Source organism: Pinus tabuliformis, chromosome 8 (assembly GCF_031772625.1).
Source record: "Pinus tabuliformis cultivar Carrire ecotype Pingquan chromosome 8, CPIR1, whole genome shotgun sequence".
Lineage (NCBI taxonomy): Eukaryota > Viridiplantae > Streptophyta > Pinopsida > Pinales > Pinaceae > Pinus > Pinus tabuliformis.
Window position 1 is genome coordinate 1,196,255,099 of NC_142294.1, and position 21,220 is coordinate 1,196,276,318.

Consider the following 21,220-nt stretch of genomic DNA (forward strand, 5'->3'; position numbering starts at 1 on the left):
TCCCACTCCAGATATAAACTTTCTACTAATTTAATCCATTAATGAATCTAACCTCCCTATCCTTCCCTTGATTTGAGGGTGGTGATTTGAGGATAGAAATATGTTGCAGGTTTCAATCATGCTTTGAATCCCTACATAAATCCCACAGTTATAAATTTCTCGAATAACGTCATTGGGAATCTGGGCCATTCCCTTTGTCTTGTTTCTAGCTTTTTGATGTGTAGGATATCCAGCGAATAAGTTGAACGTATTTTAGCTACCTAGTCTTCCCACGATCGCTTTGTTTTGCTAACGCGAAAGTAATGTTCCATCAGCTTAATGAAATGAAAAATGAAATAAAATTTTCACATTTACTAGATTAGAAATAGTTTATGGGATCACTAGCTTTTTTCTTTTTTGCAATTCAATCTTCTTATTATTCAATGATGAGCTGACTCCATTTTTTATTATTAATGATGAGCTGAGTCAACCTTCTAACAGTCCCCTCACTGAAAAACAATGCCAAGAAACTGAATTTTGGACTTTCCGGTGCCGGAATCCGGCAGAAAAATTTGAGGTGAAATCTTGATTTGTGTTATTTAAGTTGGGTTTTTGACTGTATATATGGATTCAGCTCCCTGAAAACCCCTTAGGGCACTTCAATTGTGCAGGGATTTCCCATCAAACTTGTGATTTCAATATATTCCAGCCGGATTTTAGAGAAATTAGACCGGAAAAACCCACCAGAAAAACTTCTAAAAAATCTCACTAAAAACAACTCAAAAAACTATACCCTTTTGCTAAAATGGTTCCACTGCTTGCCAGATTTTTTTTTTTGTAAGCTAAGGAGTAACCATTCATATTCATTAAATCGAGTTGAAACCTCTACATACACATGGTGGCCTCAACCCGCCCCAATGGGGAAACCGGGTCTGTTGGCCATATAAAGTTTTTAACAACCATCCAAAAACAAAAAATGCTGAGTCTCCTTGTCCAAGCTAAGTATACTAGACATTTAAACAGATTACTACTAGTTTTTATTTGCATTATGAACAGTGTCCAAAATCTAGGAGCTCTCATTCTACATTCAAAAACTAAAATTTTTTCTACTTATCTCCATGTATCAGTCTGCCATGGCCTCCTGCTGGTCTCCTTCTTTCTTTATTCCAGAGTTGGTCTCCCTTATTAGCTGCTTGATCTCTTCCAGTTTGTTGTCCTGCATTATGAGGGTTACCTGCATGTTTTGTATCTTTTTTTTCATGTTAGGAATTCCCTGAGCCAGTGCCGCCATCTCCATGGCCACCTGCGCCATTGCTTTTGCCAACAGTCTCTTCATAACCCAATAAACATGTAATGCATGTTTGTACAGTGTCATGCGCCCTCTGGTGTTTCCCGGATCCGGCAGCAAGTATTCTCAGTGCTCCATTTCTGAACCCGACTGACCCTGTGTGGCTTCCTCCTCCATTCTCTGAATTATTCTCCGGATATCCTCATCTGTGTTTTCGCTGTAGGCTCGTTCTGCGTACTGGACCCTTTTCTTTAAAGTTTTCCTATACCTCCTTTTCCCCACCGTGGCTTGCTCACTGTTCTCCCATTGTCCGGCCGGTCTTCCTCTCCCTCTACCGCCACGGGTCCTTCCTCTTCCCGTTCTTCCTCTGTTATCCTCCTTTATTTTGTCACCCTGATCTTTCATTCCAGAGGTGTCGCCCTAGTCGCCTCCCGCTCTTCGCCCTCTGTCCCTCCTTACTCCATACTTTCTTTCTTCCTGAATTTCAACCTTAGGGGTCCCCTCTGTCTCCAATACACTCTTCCCTGGCTGCTCCCGATCGTCCTGTTCAGAGTTATACATTTCCTCTTTGTCTTCCGTCTCTTCCATGCCTATCTGGTATTGATCCATGGCTTCCCACGACTCCATCTTTTTCCCTTTCTTCCCCAGTCCCTTTCCGTCTCTGCTCTCTTCAGCCACTTCCTTTCTCGTTCTTCTCACCATTGCCATTCGTCTCTTCCTCTTCGTGGTATGCAGTCGACCTTTCTGCTGTTTTATCTTAAGCTCTGCTATGGTCTTCGCCACCCTGCCTCCTTGCGCTCTCACTATAATTGCTGTGATCCCATTCTCTCCTTCGCACCTCTTCTCTCCTTTATGATTTTTCCTTTGCCGCTCCTCCTCATTCCTCTTCACCACCTCCCGCTGCCGCCTGTTATTTCCATCATTTCCCACTTTTCCACATCTGTCTTCTGTACCATCTTGCCCACGTCCCATCGCTGCAGCATTTCTACCACCTCTTCTGCCTTTCTTTACTTCATCTCTGCCTTGCCTTGGAATTATATCCTCTCTGCAGATCTTCCTGCTTGCCGTCATGATTACCCATATCCCATATGACCTGTCATTATTTTTCGCTCTCGCCATATTAATTGATCTCCTCGCCGCCATTTTCACCCCGATCAGGGGCACTGCTTGCTAGATTTTTGTTAAACATGCTTGCCAGATTTTTTTCCCTTTATATTCTTTATCCCCTTTTGCTAAAATGGTTCAACTGCTTGCCAGAATTTTTTTCCGTATATTCTTTATCCCCTTATATCAATATATATTGTCCAATATATTATTAAGGAAATAATGAAGTTATATCAATGTCCATGGATAGCCAAGACGCATAGCCATGACATGCGAATGTTATTCCAATTACTCAAGCGAGCACTAAGAACAAAGGATTTATAAAGCACTCTTACCCAAAAGTACTACAAAATAGAATAGATATATTGAATATATAAAACAAGAGGCAAGATAAAGGAAAATAGTTGTTGTAATAGGACAAATCTAACGAAAAAAAGCAAGGGAAATGAATACTTTCTTCTCATTAACACCAGAAATAGAATTTGGAGTTCTGTCGAGTTAATGGTCCCTAATGATATGTCTGAGAATAACATCTAGAGTGTAGCTTGGATTAATAGGACCTTATGAAACCATCCTCAAAGACATCAAAATATTTCTCGCAGTGAAATAAAGACCGCCCCTAGCATTCAAGGCAAAGGAGTTCATAGAAAAATCGAAGCAGCTAACAACATGGTCTCGGCCAATAGCACTGGATTGGGTACGTGGAAGAGTGAGACATGCTATTCCATTATTGATTCCAATAATGCAGATACATTTTACTTGTAGTCACTTGCTACGCCATTGTTTCTAGAAGTACTTTGTTTACCTTATTAGAAGAATTAGAGTATTGATGGTTTCATTAACATTACAAAAAAAAACTATTTAGTATGTGAGAAGACAAAGTTTGGTCTGTCACGAGAAAACTCTTTTCATATTTATCTTAAAAACACACATGTTACGCGGAAAGATATTCAAGAAATTTGAACAAAGCATTGATGTTCGATGTTCCATGTTGAGATGAAAAGAGCCTGCATAAAAGACCTTTGTTCCACACTTTTCAAATGAACCATATATTTAGACCTTTGCTCCACACATTTCAAATGAACCATATATTAAAAATGATGTGCTCTTACTGATAACAATTAAGGTAACTATACTTTGGTGGAACTTTAATATCAAGTTTCAACATTGAAAGAACTTATGATAGACTCATGTTTTCATTTATATATTTTATTTTGATTATATTTGGTTCGTAATTTGTAGCTTGTAATTTTCACGTTTAGGGATATAATACGTACAAAATTTTGTCTTGCTATTATATTTTAATCTTGATCAATCAATGAAATTTGTTTCTATTTGTCAAACTGTCTTTTGAGGCAGTATTTTACGTTGTATTAAATCATGTGTATCTTCTTGTGATTTTTGTTGCATTTTGATATTTCCTAATGTCATTTCTTGATGTCTCCACAAAATCAGACTAGATTTTAGGTGATCATGTTATTTATAGTGGTTTGCAATTTTCATGTATCTATTTCTTTACGAAACGCTTATATCAAGTCTCAATTTTAACATTTGAGTATGATGTGTAGGTGTTGAAGAGTATAGGTAACAATACAACTATGCCATACAAAACCCAGTTGCGTCTACAGATTTTGAAGCAGAAAAATAATTTGCATGTAATATTAGGTCAATTTTGAACAAGGTTTTAACTCTAATTAGTGGCATTAGTTTATGAAGGTTTTGCTACTTCTTACGTTATTTACACTTCTTTCTAGCGTAAAATTATAATATGTTTATACATTGTTGGTTTAAAAGAAGTTAAGCTTTTTAGTTTTGGGAAACCTTTACTAAAGAAAATATACATGTAACATAACAAGCTCTATATGTTAGTATTTTGAATGAGCACCCCTATTATTTTAGCATATAATATATTTTTTATGTGAAAGTGAAAAATGATTACATTCTTGCAAATGAAAGTACATACAAAATGTGTTCATACTACATTGTGTAACATAATCTAATCTTACCTGAACGAGATATGTAAGAAATATAACATATGTTTCCATATTAGGGCTTGCATTTAAAACTAGAGTATTATTAACAAGATTATAGAGGGCTTTTCCTCAGCTAGTTAGTGCTAGCTTTCGAGGTTATTTCACAAATGTTTACACCATGCTTTGGAGTGTTTCATGTGATATAGGGTGCATCCTTGGTTTTACTCTGATGGGCATAAACATTGGAGATAATTTTCTCTTGGATTGGCATGACTTTACTTAATGTTTATGTGGTACACCTCTTGAGAAGGTTAGAGACCTATGTAGCACATGGAAGTTGGTTGCTTGCTTGGGAGGAAAACTCACCCTAGAGGAGCATTGGGCATCCTAGAGGAGCACATTGAGCCTTGAATGGCATGGAGACATTTGGTTTCTTGCATGGAGGCTTGTACTCGACTTGAGGACACTTAGGTCGAGGAATGATCATGTAGGTGTGGTGGACCTGAAGGTATATATGGCTTAATAGGGAGCATTAGACACATCTCATGGAGCACTCTACTTTGAACCCTTGCTTATTGGATGTAGTCACCTTGGACCCTTGCTTATGGGATGTACTCACCGTGGAGCTGGATGTGTGTCACTTGCAATTGGAGAACTTCACATATGGGCTTATATATTGTTTGGTTAGTTTGCTTGTTGTGGAATATGTTGACTTGTTACCGTTGGCCTCCATCACCTATCATATAAATAAAGGGAGGATAATTTTTTTCCATAATATATATTCATTATTTTTCACTCATAATCATGTACTTGTTAGAGATATGATAGCTATAACAAAAAAGTCTCTTTGAATGCTTTTTCACTTATATTTTATCTCTTTGTCTTGAGTGTTAGGGTTCTTCAGGGAATTCAAGGGAAGACTAGGGGTTTTACCTAAAAGGACAAGGAATGTTAGGGTTTGGAATAAACATTGGAGCAAAGAGAGCACTTAATCTAGTAGTTCTTGTGAGACAAGACTAGGGATTTATGGCATTTGGAACACTAATACAACTTGGAGTACTTGATGTGGAGAAGATAGGGGAAGACTATCTTGTATACATGTGTGATGCAAGCAAAGGTGCCAAGGAGAACTTGTCGTTGTTTCTTGTGGATCATTGGTAGAGTGATCAACTTTAGCTGGGAGAGATTCTTGGTACGAGTCAGTGGCTAGGGTTTGTGATTTTTGGTGGATGCCTAAGCTAGGGTTTGGAGAACTTGACTTGTACCAATTTGTATTAAATCATAGTAGGTACTTTTACTTCATCCTATTCTATGAAGTGTTCCAACTATCCAAACTATGTCCTTGCATATTTGAATTTCAACTTATGTTATCATGATGATTGAGTAGTTTTTAGAGTTTGTAATGCTTGTTGGTTTTACATACATGAGCATAATTTGTTTAGTGATTTATCAAACATATAGAAGCTAAAGGACCAGATTCATTGTTGTAATAAGTCATTTTTAGATCCATAATTAGCTTGGAAAGTGTGTCCTAAGAGATGAAACATCATTGCATTGAAGTGCCCTTGATTGTAATTTATTTTATTGGTTTGCCTTCTTGTTTGGATTGAAGAGAAGAGATGTATTCTCTATTGTAATTTAATTATTTAGATTCAACCTTATAGTTGAAAGTTCAGAAGAAATAGATCTGGGAAACCTCAAGGTTGAGGTTAAATATCTGAATTTGCATTGAGCAACCAATTTGTAAAATTTCCACAGCTATAGCCTAGCATGCTACTAAGATCACTACAAAGGGCTACAAAGACTCCCCAAAATGGTTTGTAATCAATAATCCTATTTTTTCTTTTGGTAATCTCATTTTGATTCCAGGGAGACCTATTTTGGTTTGCAATATTTTTTGTTCTCGCTTTCAATAGCCCAATTCTAAATATAGTAATCTTGTATTGGCATTCAATGTCCTTGTTATGTTTTTCAATAGTGATTCTCTATTATACTATTATTTCACTCCCTTATCCTTGGTTCTTAACTTATACCTTTATTCTTTTGTCAACACCATTTCATGTGATAATACTAGTGAAAGGGAAGGGTATAATTATAGACAAATAGTACATAGAGAAGTTAGCATTTATTCCATTCATAAATTGTGTTTATATCTCATATCTAATTCAGTTAGCAACTTCTAATGCAATAGTGTCTCATATTTCTTAAATGAATTCCTTTTGTTGAAAGAAGATTCAACCACCTATTGCCTTACATTGTATCATTAATGCCTACTTCCTTTCCAAATCTTGTAGCCCATGAAGTCATGTAAAGATAGACCATCGAATACTTTTTGATTCCATCTCTCTAGCTCATAAATAGTAAAACCTCCACCTATATAGACCATAATATCCAAGTCCACAATGATGTAGATTTTATGCATACATCTAGTGAGTTACAACATCTTGGTAGTAAAATCCCTAATGGGCTAATGTGGCAATTCATTGAATTTTCCTTTGGCCTACCATGTTTCCACCAAATCCATTGCTATTTTCTTGGTATCTAGGATGATATGTTTTTAAGGCTTCATATGACAATATGATACTCCTTAGTTGAGAAAAGTGCTAGTTTTTATTTCCATTGAATTCCTTTCACCTAGGCCAATTTTCCCCTTATCTTTGAAACTTAGCTAATTGTAAAATTTGATCAAGGTTTGTTGCAACTTGCACAAATCTTGGTCCTACAACATAATCTTCCATTGTCTCAAAAATATGATAGTTTGACCAACTTGTTTCGTTCACATCAAAGAAAGGCCTAGCCAAATTGGCGACATCTCCTTCTTGATGCAAGGGTCCAAGCCCTATACCCCTTTATTTATCTCACAAAATGCCAGGCCCAATAACCCTCTCTAGCTTTAGTAAAAAGGAGGGCAAATTTTCCACCTGTGCATTTTGAACAAGGTTCCATATTTGAGAACCTACACTATTCAAAAAATTTAAATATGATCAAATTAGCAAACCTTTCCCATTAAAATAGTCTCCATTAATCGATTTCTACCAATGTTGATGATTTGAATTGAAAAAGTCCCATTTTCTCTTTGCTCCCACTATCTTTGTTAAGCATAAAGGGTCTCTCATGCCTCGCCCTTCCATGTTTCAATTGACTAATGTAATTATATGAGATGGTCAAACAAGATTTTGTCTAGCCTCTTACATATCCTCTTACAAGGTAAATGATAGAAGATACACATATTTAGTGAAGTGTAGATTTTAGCATTATAACCCTCCCAATTGTTAGCTTTTGGGATTACTTTGCAGGTGCTCCATGTGATGTGGGGTGCATCTTGTATGGGTGATCCTTGGTTGTTCTATGATGGATAGATATAATGGAGTTTACTTGCTCAGTGAATGTTACAACTTGTTGGATGTTCATATGACATTTTTCCTTGGATTGTTGGATATCTATGGAGCTTGATGACTTCTTCATGGAGTTTGGTTACTTGATTAGAGGACACCTTTTTCTTTGGAGGAGACTTGGGCATCTTGGAGGATATAATGAGCCCTAGATGTCATGGGAAAACTTGGTTGCTTACATGAAGGCTTGTACTTGACTTAAGGACACATGGATCGAGCACGTGGTCATGTAGGTGTGGTGGACCTAGAGGAGGACATTGCTTTGGAAGAGCATTAGAGCTTTGGAGGCTTGTGGAGGAGAATTAGACATATCTCATGGAGTGCTCATGCCTTAGAGCCTTTCTTATGGACATCTTCACTTTAGAGCTTAGCATGTGTTATCTAGAGAGAAAGTGTTATGAGCCGAAGGTTGCTTGTAGAGGTTTAGGCCCACTTTATATTGTTGGCTGCCTTTCTGCCTTTCTTACCTTTCCTATAAACAGAAGAGGGAAAGAGTTCATTCAATCATCATTGTCATTGTACTCTATTATTTTCACTTTTCATGTAGGGAGCAAGATACTAGGGTTCATGAGGAAACCCTAGGAGAAAAAGATGAAGAAGAGAAAGACATCTTAATTATTCTTTAAGAAATTATTTTTGCTAGATGCTAGGGTTTACTATTGTGAAGAACATAATGTTAGAGGTGATGATCACTTATATAAATTCATCATCTTGTGTTAGAGATGTGAGAAGCGTAATGCACTAGCAAATTGTGAGGCAAGTTTATAAGAGAAGGAAACTCAATGTAGATAAAGATATGGTAGAAACTATCGAAACCATAGTGTGTTGATGATTGTAGCATCAGACAAGAGCTTCAACATAGGTCTAAGTTTCTACACATGTGGAAGTCATCCAAAGCATTCAACCTTAGCAAATTCACTTTAATTAAGGGATTAATTAAAGCAAAGTGCTTTTTATTAAAAAAAGAGTTTAATATAATGAAATGCAAAGGTTTTTACACTAATAATTAGATGAATCTTAACCCTTGATATTAAGTGCGGTGAGATCTAATCTCAACTGTAGGGTTATGCATTCAATCAATAACTCAAGATTATAAAAGCAAGGCTAAGTGAAGGATAAAAACACATAAATACATTAAGTGTTTAAGTCAAGAAAGGCAATGATTCAAGGCGATCTCAGCAAAGGTGAAGAAGGGATTTCATTTAGAGACCAAGTCCAAAGGAGGAGAGTGAAAGCAATAGAAGCAAGGTGGGAAGACTCAATTGGGCCATACAATAGCCTAAAAACCAACATAAGGGTCATACGATTACCATACAACTACAGGTAGCTAGAAAAGGTCATGGATAACATTGCAAAATCTACGGTTAGATTGTATGTATGCATCGGCAGTTGTACAACACATAGGATGCCACACATGCCAAGGGCCATTAGGGAGGGCCACAAGCAAGCCATACATGTATAGACTGTGCAGTAAGGTATTTCTTCAGCTAGAAAAAAATTTCAAGTTTTGTCGTAATTTGTATTTTCCTCAATCGACAATTTATTTCCCAAATTGGGAAAGCCCTTTTATGCTAAGATATTATTTAGTGAACAACATATTTTGAAGGGCAGAAATATCTTGTGTGCGTGTATGAAAATTGGTGTCTAATTTGCTTCCACTGAATTTATTTTATTTATTAGTTAAAATCCCAACAATGCATTTTATTCAATAAGCTACAACTTAATTAATTAACAAAAAGTAAATTACTAGGAAATAATTTGCCTATTTGTTGGGGTTAATGGAATCTAATGTGGAATCAAAGCTTACACTCTAAGAGGGAGGTTGATTTCAAGGTTGCACAATTGATCAACTAGCAGTGAGATTAGTGGAGGTCGTATGCTTCAAAGGGGAAGCGGGAGGTTGTATCAGTTAAGTTATTTGGCAACAATAATGTTTTTTGTTGGTGTTTAAACAACCAAATATAGATCGATAATAATTTAGAATAGATTTATTAGATCTCAACATATCTCTAAACCAACGATAGTAAAAATCTTGTGGGTGTTTGGTGTTGATTTTCTAGTAGCAAACAAGACTAGAGAAATTTTCAAACCAATAACTAATTCCAATGATACAATTTCACTTCTTTAGAGCATTCCAATCATTAAGTATCTATACTTGAAAATTTCAACCATAAACATCAATAGAGCAATAGAGATCACAGAAAACAATAAATCAAGAGACACCAAAATTTCTTGCGATAAAACTGCATAAGGGGAAAAACCCGATAATCTTTCCTTATGAGAGAGTTTACTTCATCAATAGTACATTAGTATGTTCTAGTCAAAATTCCAACCTTGACCTTAATAATTTCCAATTCAAAACCAGTAAAAGGAAAGAGAAAAAGTCAATGCTTTTTCACAGTTGAAGTTTGCACAAGAGGGTCAAATTTCACCCTAAGGCTTCTAGTCAAAGGGCCAAAATTCGGCCTACAATTTCCTCAATCAACTTTGGTCAAAGTGCAATAGTTGACCTGCATTCCATGCCCAAAACAAAGACATATTTTTGGTCAAAACAAAGTCAACGAACCACAAAATAATTCAGCCTTCAAACCTTAGTAAAAAATTCGGTCAAATAGAGAGAAAACGAACCAAGTAAATGTTGGTCAACAGAAGTCAAGAGAGTTGGTCAACACAAAAATAATTCTTCTTCTTTCTCCTCGTATGTGTGAAGAAAACTCCTTTGATTGGTTGAATGGATGAGTGGTGTGATGCCAAACGAGGTCAATCGAATGCCAATGTGAGTCAAGGGGTGGGTTTTAACCATAGGGTCAAATCCCTTCAAGTGGTGGGGCCGACTTGTGATATTTATGCCAACTTGGGCAACTGGAATATAAATGATTTCTCCTTCAATTTTTAAAAATATTGTATGAAGCTACCAATTCCCAACACTCCCTCTTAGTTAGGGAGATACTTTTCATTCCCTCTTTGAAGATCAATCTCCCTGACCAATCCATTGGTCTCTCAGTAATGACCAAGGGAAGAGATGAGATCACAAAGTCAGATGTACAAGTCTCATCATAAGGAAATATACATAGCATCAAACTCATCCCAACAAGTCAAAACCCAATGGAATCAAGGTCAAAACTCAATTGACTATGGGATCAATCAAGGAGGCCAACCTATGCAACCGTATGAAATGGATTTTCAGTCAAGCATAATGACCCAAGAGGGTACACAAAATAAATATTCCTGGCCAAGTCCACTCAATATCTCAATCAAACACAAAGACTCAAGGAAGAGAACTTGAAATCAACGCCCCCGACCAAACTGACTAGTCTCTTAGTCAAACAAATTGACTTAAGGGATCTCTCCAAGCCTCAAAACCGAACTCACCAAACACATTGGTTTCTCATTCAATCTCAATGACCCAAGGGAGTGACCAGAGCAATCTTCCTGACCATAAACCATGGTCTCTCAGCTAAGCCTAAGGAAGATTTTCAATCCCATGATGTTATATAATCAATGCTCCCTTTCTCTAAGAGAGGGATTCTCAACAACTTGAAGTTGTTCTCTGAAATAAGCAAACTTCATCCAGGACAATGGTTTTGCCAAAACATTAGCAACCTTCTCATTAGTAGGGATGTATTCGAGCCTCACAACTCCTCTCTGGACAATATTTTAGATGTAATGATACTTGATCTCAATGTGCTTTGACCTGTCATGAAAAAATGGATTCATAGAAAGATTTACACAACTTTGATTTTCATAGTATACAATGGTGGATTCTAGCACCTAATCAAACAAACCATCAAACAAATTTCGAAGCCAAACTGCTTCACAACAACTGCACAGAAAGCGATATACTTAGCTTCATTTGTATTAAAGACAATAGAAGTATGCTTCTTACTTGACCATGATATCATAGCAGAGCCTAAGATAAAACATAAACCGGAAGTGCTCTTTCTATCTTCAGTGCACCCATCCCAATCAACATATGTAAAAGCATGCAGCTTCCATTCTCCATTAGAAACATATTTCAAACTATAATTAATGGTGCCATGTAGATATCTCAATATATTTTTCTCCACGACCCAATGCACATGTCAAGGCTCAACCAAAAATTGGCTCAATGCATTCACAACATAACAAATATCAGGTTTGGTGTTAACTAGATAGTTCAATGAACCAATCAATTTATGATACATAGAGGGATCAACCATATCAGAATCACAATATCGCATCTTCTTCAAATTTTCCACCATAGGAGTGTCCATGGATTTGCAATCCATCATTCCAAATTTTTGAAGGATCTTAATGATGTGCTTTCCTTTCCCAACAAAGATTTCACCAAGCCTTTTCCATATTTTGAATCCCAAATAGTAATGCATAGGACCAAGATTCTTCATCTCAAATTCAAAAATCATCTCCCTCTTACATTGGACAATGAGATTCTCAACCCCTGTCAGAAATATATCATCTACATACAACAACATAATCAAGGGCTCACCTTCAACAACTTTGAAGTACAAATTTGGATCAACATCGCTCTTTTTGAAACCAAGGCTCAACAAATAACTATCAATACGAGAGTATTATGCATGAGGAGCATGCTTAAGCCCATACAAGGATTTCTTCAATTTACAAACATGTGTCTCTCTATTATGAATATCAAAACCTTGAGGTTGTTAAATATATACTTATTCTTCAATGACTCCATTTATAAGAGGAGTCTTAACATCTCAGGTACAATGACTCTTAGTGAAACAACAAATTCATGTGGTTCATCTAACTCTTCACGAAGATCTTGATCCATAAGTTCAGGCTCTTTAGGTTTCCATTCCACATTCTTAGGAGCCACCTACATCTCATCATCAGAGTCCAAGCGTGATCCCTTGGACCTCTAGAAAGAAGCATCCTCATCAAATCTGACATCCCTGCAAGTTTCAATTGATCATTGTCTTGGTACATAAACTGTGAAAGATTTTGAATTTTCATTGTAGCCAACAAAAGTTATTTTCTTCCCAGAAGGCTCCAACTTTGTCCTTTTCTCCTTAGGCACGCGAACATAAACAAGACAACCAAAATTTCTCAAATGTTCACATTTGGCTTCTCACCTGTGAAGACTTCTTCAGGAGTCTTATATTCCAAGATTTGGTGTGGACATCTATTTTAAACATAAAAAATTGTCTTTGCAACTTCTTCCCATAGAAACATAGGCAACTCTTGATCATGAATCATGGATTTGGCATCTTCCATAATAGTTATATTCTTTCTTTTGGTAACACCATTTTGTTGAGGATTATAGGGAACTACCATCTCCTTCTTAATTCTAACATCCTTGCAGAAGGAAATTAGCTCCTTAGATATGTACCCTCCTCCATTGTCAGATATTAAATTCTTGGTCATTCTTCCTGTAGCATTTTCAACCTATGCCTTGAAGTCTTGAAACTTTTCAAACACTTCATCCTTGGATTTCAAGAAATAAATCCATGTTTTACGAGAGTAATCATCAATGTAAGTGACATAGTACAACTGCCCACCCAAGGATTTGTTAGACATATGTACACAAACATCAGAATGTATAAAGTCAAAGATTCCTTTGGACTTACTATCACTGCTTGTAAATATTCCTTTGACAATTTTCCCAAGAGCACATCCTCTGCAAACTCCATCATGATCAATGTAAATTTCAGGTGCACCTTTAACAAAATCCTTCATTCTAGTCAAAGATTTATAATGAACATGAGCATACCTTCGATTTCATAGTTCACAAAGATCAGATGTGTGTGTATCAAGGCTTGAATTAAGCATCCAAGGAGACAATATAGGACTCCTATTCGTACACCAATGATCTTGGTAGATTCAAAAGAGTCTTTCTTCCATACTAGAACTTGACCATCAACGAAGGAAATTCTATACCCTTTGTCTTCAAGAGATGAAATGGAAAAAAATTTCTTCTTAAAACCAGGAACATATAAGATGTTATTAATAGAGACATTACCTCATGATTCTAATTGGAAGGATGATGAACCAATGCCCTTGAATTCGTACTTGTCATTGTCTCCAAGCTCAACCCTTTGAGCTATCTTCTTTTTAACCAATTCAGAGAGATTATCACAACTTCCAGTCATGTGCTTAGAGGAAGAACTGTCCAACAACCAAATTTCATCATGACTTGCAATAGAACCTGTAAAAGTAGAATGGAAAGAATATTCATCGTTATCAAAATCCTTCTTCCTAGGCCTCCTCTTGTATGAAGGTTCTATAATATCTGGTACAAAGGCATGTTGCTTCCCTTTCCTTTTTTATTATCATTCCTTTTAGGAAACCTATTTTGATAGTGACTTATTGAAGGTGCTAGACCCGCTCACATTCAGGGGATTTCCCTGATATGAAGTCCCAACTAGACCTCACACTGTTTGGAGTAGGAGTCCCAGCAGTGGGTGGTAGTGTAATGCCTTGACTGCGATAGCGCACAAAGGAATGTATGATAAGTTTGGGTGAGATCAAGTGTGTGACCCTGCAGAGAGTCAAGTGCGATGTATGAAGGTTCTAACCCACAGAGGGGAAAAGGAAGTGTGTCCCTTAAAAGCCTGTAATAGTACGTAGCTTGAAAAGAACACACGAGCGGAATGACATCACAAGCTAAAATGCAGAACAGTCCACAAATTAAAGTGATGAGTTAATCCAACAACATACATTCAATAGGATTTGTACAAATGCATACAAAGTAGTTCATAATCATATGCGTAAGTTAAATAACATACATTTCCAACGCAACCAGTATATTCCAACTACATTAACAACATATGCATGAAAGTGTGTTGGTTTTGATATAATTATTATAAATAAAAACTCCATCCACACATACACCATTGATAACCACTAGCCCCAATAGTGGAACATTATAGTCAATAACACCTATTCCGCCAAAGCAGTATGCTCACTCTATGCTATGGAGAAGCCAAGGCTCTTCACAATACTCTCAAGTATTCTCTAAGCCTAAACCTAGCCAAAATATTGGCTCCCAAAAGCCCCTTCTATGAGTTATGAGGTTCTATTTATAACAAAGGGTGGGGTGACCCTTGACATTCCCCTTTGTGACTCTTTGACTTCCCTCATGACTCTTCAACTTCTTTACAAGTAACTCATTACATAACATGATGAATTTTCACATTCCACTAATGACACTTGGAATTTCACTTACAACATATTTACAAATAATATTACATTTTCCACATGTACCCATATAAGACAAAATAGGCTAGAGACAACCTAACAAGACACAACACTATGACTCTAGAGTTTGGGGAAAGTCCAACTCAACAACATCCACTTGATGCTTCTCGATCACATATTGGTGCCAAGCTTGGTATTGTGTGATGGTGTCTTCTAGAAGTAGACTCTTGCCTCCATGGAATCTGGGTATATGGTCTTGGAACCTGTATCCAACACGTTATGAAGCATGAGCAACATGGTTTTCACCTTTACAGGACCATCGATGTACATCTGCATGTTGTGTGCGTTCAACTCCAAGTCTTCCCTAGTGGCCTCTCATATTAGCTGCTCCATGTACTCACCAAACTCTAGTCGGACTTGGTTCTTTGGTTTAGCATTAGTGAGGGAACTGATTGATGGGATCTTGTGATTTCTCACCATGACATCCAACTATTATACAACTGTGCATATGAGGCTTGTATGCTACTGATGAATGGGGTGAGATGCTCGTAGTTCTAGATCAACATTCAGACCTTCGCTTTCTCCAGATTTTCCTATGGCTTCATCTTCTTTACTAATTCAAGTGGGACCCCTTTGTACTGCATTGTCCACACTTGTACATGGGCAATGGAAGCATGTATGTTATTGAGAGTTTAAAAAAACTCTTTTCTCCACTGATGTAGGCCATGCAACAGACAACTGCTTTATGCATGGTGAAAAATCCATCATAGAGCTTCTACATGATACCATCAAGTGTTGATATTGTTAGGGTCCTATAATAATAGGATTCATAATTTTGAATTGGCTATGGTTAGTCTTGTAATATTGTACATACTTTTGCTTTCTGCAAAATGTTTTCCATATTAAAAAATAAAAAATGTAAAGAGGGTATGTCCTAAAAGAATAATCAAAGGACAAAAAGAAAGAGAAAAAGATCAAAAAAGTGAAAAATATGAACCCGAAAAAAGAAATAAAACAGATCATGAAAGTGTGCAAATTCAAATGCCACTACTTTTTACTTTACTATGCAAAATAAAGTTGTGTGAAGCTTGTTAGAAATGCCACAATCCATGATGGTCAAATAGTTTAATCTTGACTCATTCATGTTTTAAATTTCATGTTAATAGATAAAGAATGAAGATCTAGCCAAATTGTTTAACCTTGGCAGATCAGTATTTAAGTAGAAAATAAGAATGAGTTCATCAGTTTAATCTGAGCCATTGGAAGTTATAAGGTTAGAATTAGATAGTTTTCTCGTCAAAAGAAAAGAAAATAAAGGGTCAGCAAGCTCAAATGCACCCAATAAATGAAGAGAAAATGTTATGATAAATAAAGGGTAAGTAGAAGAAAGGTTGCAAATGCACAAGAGGCTGAGTCAAAAGCACATTTTTCATCCTTAATCCTATGTTTCATGTACAGGAAGATTTATGAGAAAAGAAAGGATATCCACCAAGCTTGTTTAATTAATTTCCCCTCATTTCCCTATACCCCCTTATACTTATTTGCTAATTTCCCCATTCTCCCTTCCGTACTTATTAATTTACCTTTTCCCCTCATTTTGACCTTTACCCCTTGGTTTCACACATTCCCGTAGAAATTATCCTTCAAAAATCACCCCCCCTTCCCAAAACTCTTTTCCCTAGTGTGAAACCCATTCCCCATTACAAATATCACTTCCCCCCTTGTTAATTTCCCTTCTTTCCCCTCAAAAACCCTTTATCCTAAGTTGTTGTTGTTGTTGTTTTTTTTTTTTTTTCTCCCAGCATTATGTAGTTAACATCGCCCATTTCATATTTCCTCGACAAATCTTTTTTAACCCACCAACCCTTGGTGCAGTTAAAAAACCCCCGCCACATAACCCATGGTCCCACGTTATTAACTAGTTGCTTATATGAAAAAACCCGACATTATTCATTAATTAATTACATTTATGTGTAATTAAACATCGGGCCCCGCCAAATCACTTTCCCGATTCTATCCGTGCAACTTAACTGCGCAATAGCCCTTCGATCTCCTACCCCCAAATCCGATGGCGTACAACCATATCACGCAGGTTCATCATCCGATTGATAACAACCCGAGAGTACGTGAGATTCGCGGTTTTGCCTGGGTATTGTTCTACTACGTGGCGGCCCCAGGTTAGATCGTGTGCTCGTGAAAAATAACGCCTGCCCTCCAAAAGCAGTGTGATGGCCTAGAAAACCACCTCCCCGCCTAAACCAAAAACTGCCCACTGTTCATTTATAATTTTCACGCCAAAATGTGACCGTTACTCGTTAAAAGGCCGAAAAAACCCCAAATTACTCTTTTCGCTTGTTTTTCACTGCAAATTGCTGCTTAGCCATTTGCAACACCCTGAACCTCTGCGACCAATTTGACCACCTTCAGCCATTTGAAGACACTCCAGATACCCAATTGGAGCAACTAGTTGACAGTTGAAGCCACAATACCTTCTGCATTCACCATTGAACCTAGTCTGCATGCCAAACCATCAATTTCTAGGTATTCTTGGAAAAACTAGAACGACCCTGTGAATTTGAAAATGCACAGTTAAAATTGAATAGTTAATTAATTGAAATTAATTAAGAAACTTGCCTGAATTGAGGAGAAATTTATTTGTATACCCCAAACCCTTCTTTTACATACCAGAGCTTCTAAACCTCATTCCTGAAACCACTACAAGCCTAATTCATATCTGTAAACCTAATTATGGCTTCCCAAACCTCTCTAGATGTGAGACCTCTGCAAACCCCTCACCTGGACATCGACCACCTTGCATTAGCAGACAAAGACTTCCAAATAAAGGACACAACTTCCCCTGCCTACCTTCTAAAGCTCCACTGTTGGAGTAAGGACAAGTTCTTAAACCAGAACGATGACATTCACCTTTGGGAGTCTAATTTTCCCAAGTATTTGTTTCCAGAAGTACACCTATTCCCAAAAATCATCCACTTCGTTTATGCTTGCTACATTTCCACCCAAAAAGCCATTGTCACTCCTGACCAGCAAGTGTTATTTACCGTCATTGCAGAATCTATTAACCAAATGCTCCAGGTCCAACCAAGCCCAAATGAGACCCCACTTTCTATTGAAGGCTTGCTTGACCTATATACCAAGTTAGACCCTCCTAGGATAGCCCAAATTTTCCAAACTTTCATCATAGAGGAGTGTCATACTCCTATAGAAACTCCTCCATATGATGCCACCATTTTTTCTAAGAGAGGCAGACAAATCATAACCATGCTCTCCTGCATTTTAGGCTACACCTCTGATGAACATGTGGATGAGGTTGTTCTTTTCTTCCTTTCCATCTTTTGCCCAGGAAAGCCTCCTGCTACAATGTATAACTATGCTCAGGTCATAGTAGAAAAAAATGCATGAATAGTTCACCAGGCTACCAACTGAGAGAGTCTTCAAGTATTCTTCAGTTTTATTTCATATGTTTTTGTACTACCAGTCAGATAAATTCCTTGTCAGCATCCATAAGTTGGATGCCAAAGGAAATCCAAGATTAGTTATTTACTGGACACCATTGATCTAGAAATTCTCCACTATTTTTTCCTACAAGGACTTCATTGATTCAGTTGTCCATCCAATTATGAATATGTTAACCAATAGCCCTCAACCCATAATCAATCAAGAGATCAAAAGGGTGTTACAGTTAGCAAAGAATAGTAAAGTGGGAGACTGGTATTTGTACCAGAACCACACAGAAATAAGAATTTATGGATGCCAACTTGCCCCCTACAAACTGCCCAAATACCTCCCCATGAGGATATTTGCTCTAGAATACTTTAGGCAGATTATAAATTTTGATGAAGTAAATTTCCTATCAGCTAGGAAGAAGACCCAATTCAAAATGAAAAATCAATTGGGCCCCTTCATTTGTAATACCAGAGAAGTTGGACGAGAGGCAGATAAGATTTTGCAACAAATGAAATTCAAGAACAGCTTTATGTGGTAGTATGACCCTCATGGAGTCATAAATAAGCTAAGGCTCAAGGTCAAATTGGGACCTTTCATCCATCATCCCATACTAGACATTGAGAGGTTTGCCAAGCAATCAGAATGGTTGGAAAACACTCTAGTAGACATGGACAGTACTGTAGTTGATATAGAGAATAAACTGATTGATGTATAAAAACAGATTGATACAAGTTCCTTTCTGCAGGTTCCAGAACTAGGAGAACCAATGAAAATTCCTCTTATTTTACAAACTCCAGCAAATGAGGATAGAAATGCAAAGAGAACCAGGGAAGAAGGTTCTATTTCAGCTTTGGAAACCACATGTGAACAGTTTGAGATCAGTTACGGGAAGAGGCCCAAGCTTAATCCTGTAACTGAACAGGAAGACACCATTGATTAAGTTGAAATCACTGACACTGACACAATGGTGGAAAGGAGTAAAGGCCCATCAGTTTCAGGAGAAACTCACCAACCCTTCACATCAAACACTCAACTTATTGAGAGACGGCTCACTGTTGAGGTTTCTTCATTCACTAGGCCCGTGGATAAAGAGAATGATATAAAAGACAAATACAAGGAAATTAAGTTGAGGAATGAGAAGTTGAAGGCTAAGACTTATGCCCAATACTTCAAGCAGACACCTGCAAATCAAAACAGGTTGATGTCAGACAAGAAAAATGCAAAGGCCATTCATGCAACCTACAGTCTAGCAGCGAAAAACAACAGTAGACTATAGGAAAATAGATTTTGAGGTTTTGGCCAGGGATGTTCATCCCATTGACCAAATTGAGTTTCACAAGCAGGTAGGTGAGATGATCTATTCCACCTTGACAGGTAAAGCTATGACTGCACACAAGCTTCAAAGTTCATTGGACAACATTACAACATAGTACAAATTGGAAAAGGCCTCCCCACAAGCCAAAGATAACAGAATCAAGTCACTGGAAGACTTGGTCACTGAGCTGGGACATGATCCCAATGATATCAAGGTTGCTGACAAGTTGATTAAGAAAAAGAGTGAGGACATTGCTGCTCTAAAAAAAAAACTCAAATTGCCTCATTTAGAGAACCCACATACAAAAGAGGTCTTAGAAAGCTAAACACATTAGGAGGAAATGATGGACCTTGTTTTACAACTTAATGATCAACTGAAGGAAATGGAAAAGGAGTTAGATAGCTTGATACAGTTAAAACAAGCTAGTCTTGAGACTGCCACTACTACTGTCATTCCAACAGTCACTACAGCAGTACCATCCACCTTGGCAGCTTCATTGGCTCCTACAGCTCCACTGGCTACAACACTACCAGCTACCACAACATCTACATCAACAACAGGGTCAACAACAACAACAACAACTCAGCCAGGTGATGAGGCAAGTAAGTTGGTCAAGGCAATGGAAGACATGTCCATTCAGACCACAAAAATAAACAAGCTTAAGGAAAAGATAACCAGTTTGGAGAATGACAATAAGCTTACCTAGATTATGCACAAAGAAGAAGTACAGAAAGCAACTAGAATGAATGAAAGGATAAAGAGCTTAGAGAAAGAGTTGACATTAAAGGAGCCACTTGGCCAAGCTAAGGAACAATTATGGGCCAATATCATTGACTATGTCAATGATATTTGGCCATCCATTCAAGTAATTTTTGAACAAAGTGACTTAGTGAAAGAGGCTACAGAAGCCATACAGAGAGTTAAGGCAGAACTGGGAGACATGCCAAAAGAAGCCACTAGACTAATCCATTTCTTGAACTCCAAAAACAAATATGAATTGCAGGAGCTGGAGATACCTGATAGAACATGCACAATACTAGAGGTAAAAAAGGTCCTCACCAAGAGGAATTTGATGATGAACCTTGAGGATAAGTGCCAAACCATGCAGCTGGCTATAGATAGGTTCATGGTTAAGTTTGATGTTTTGAGGCAGAAAGGTTTGCCAAATCCCTTGGTGATAAATGACAAATTGATGCCACAGGAAGACTACAACAGAAGGATAAGAGAGGTGGCAAGGGATCAGGTAAATACTTCATCTATGAAGGGGATTCCTACTGGAAAGGTTCTATATCAAACATTTGAGAACCTGTTTTACCTCCAGCATGAGGTAAAACACCTTTTTGTAAATAAACCCACTTTTGCCAAATACACTGAAGCAGATGAAATTTATAGGAGGATGTTAAATATTCAATTACCAGATGCAGACACATGGGAGAAGTTGAATGACCTACTATAAAACTGCACAGTCAAAATGTAAAATTGACAGTCAAAGTGAAAATGCACAGTCAAAGTAAAAAAAGCACAATGAAAGAAAAGTGACTAGTCA

General features: G+C 37.3%; 1 protein-coding gene across 7 annotated transcripts in view; it reads left to right on the top strand.

Moving 5' to 3' along the window:
* LOC149239665 (glycerol-3-phosphate acyltransferase 9-like) overlaps positions 1 to 4,276 on the top strand; it is a 210,251-nt gene extending 205,975 nt beyond the window's left edge. For 4 of the 7 annotated variants that reach the window (XM_089373474.1, XM_089373476.1, XM_089373473.1 and 1 more), the window contains exon 15: positions 3,940 to 4,274. The gene's annotated coding sequence lies outside the window, so the exon portion shown is untranslated. Of the gene's footprint in view, positions 1 to 2,928; positions 3,081 to 3,939 lie in introns of all 7 variants that reach the window. The other 3 variants (XR_016246458.1, XR_016246456.1, XR_016246457.1) reach the window with 3 other exon arrangements.
* The last annotated feature ends 16,944 nt before the right edge of the window (positions 4,277 to 21,220 follow it).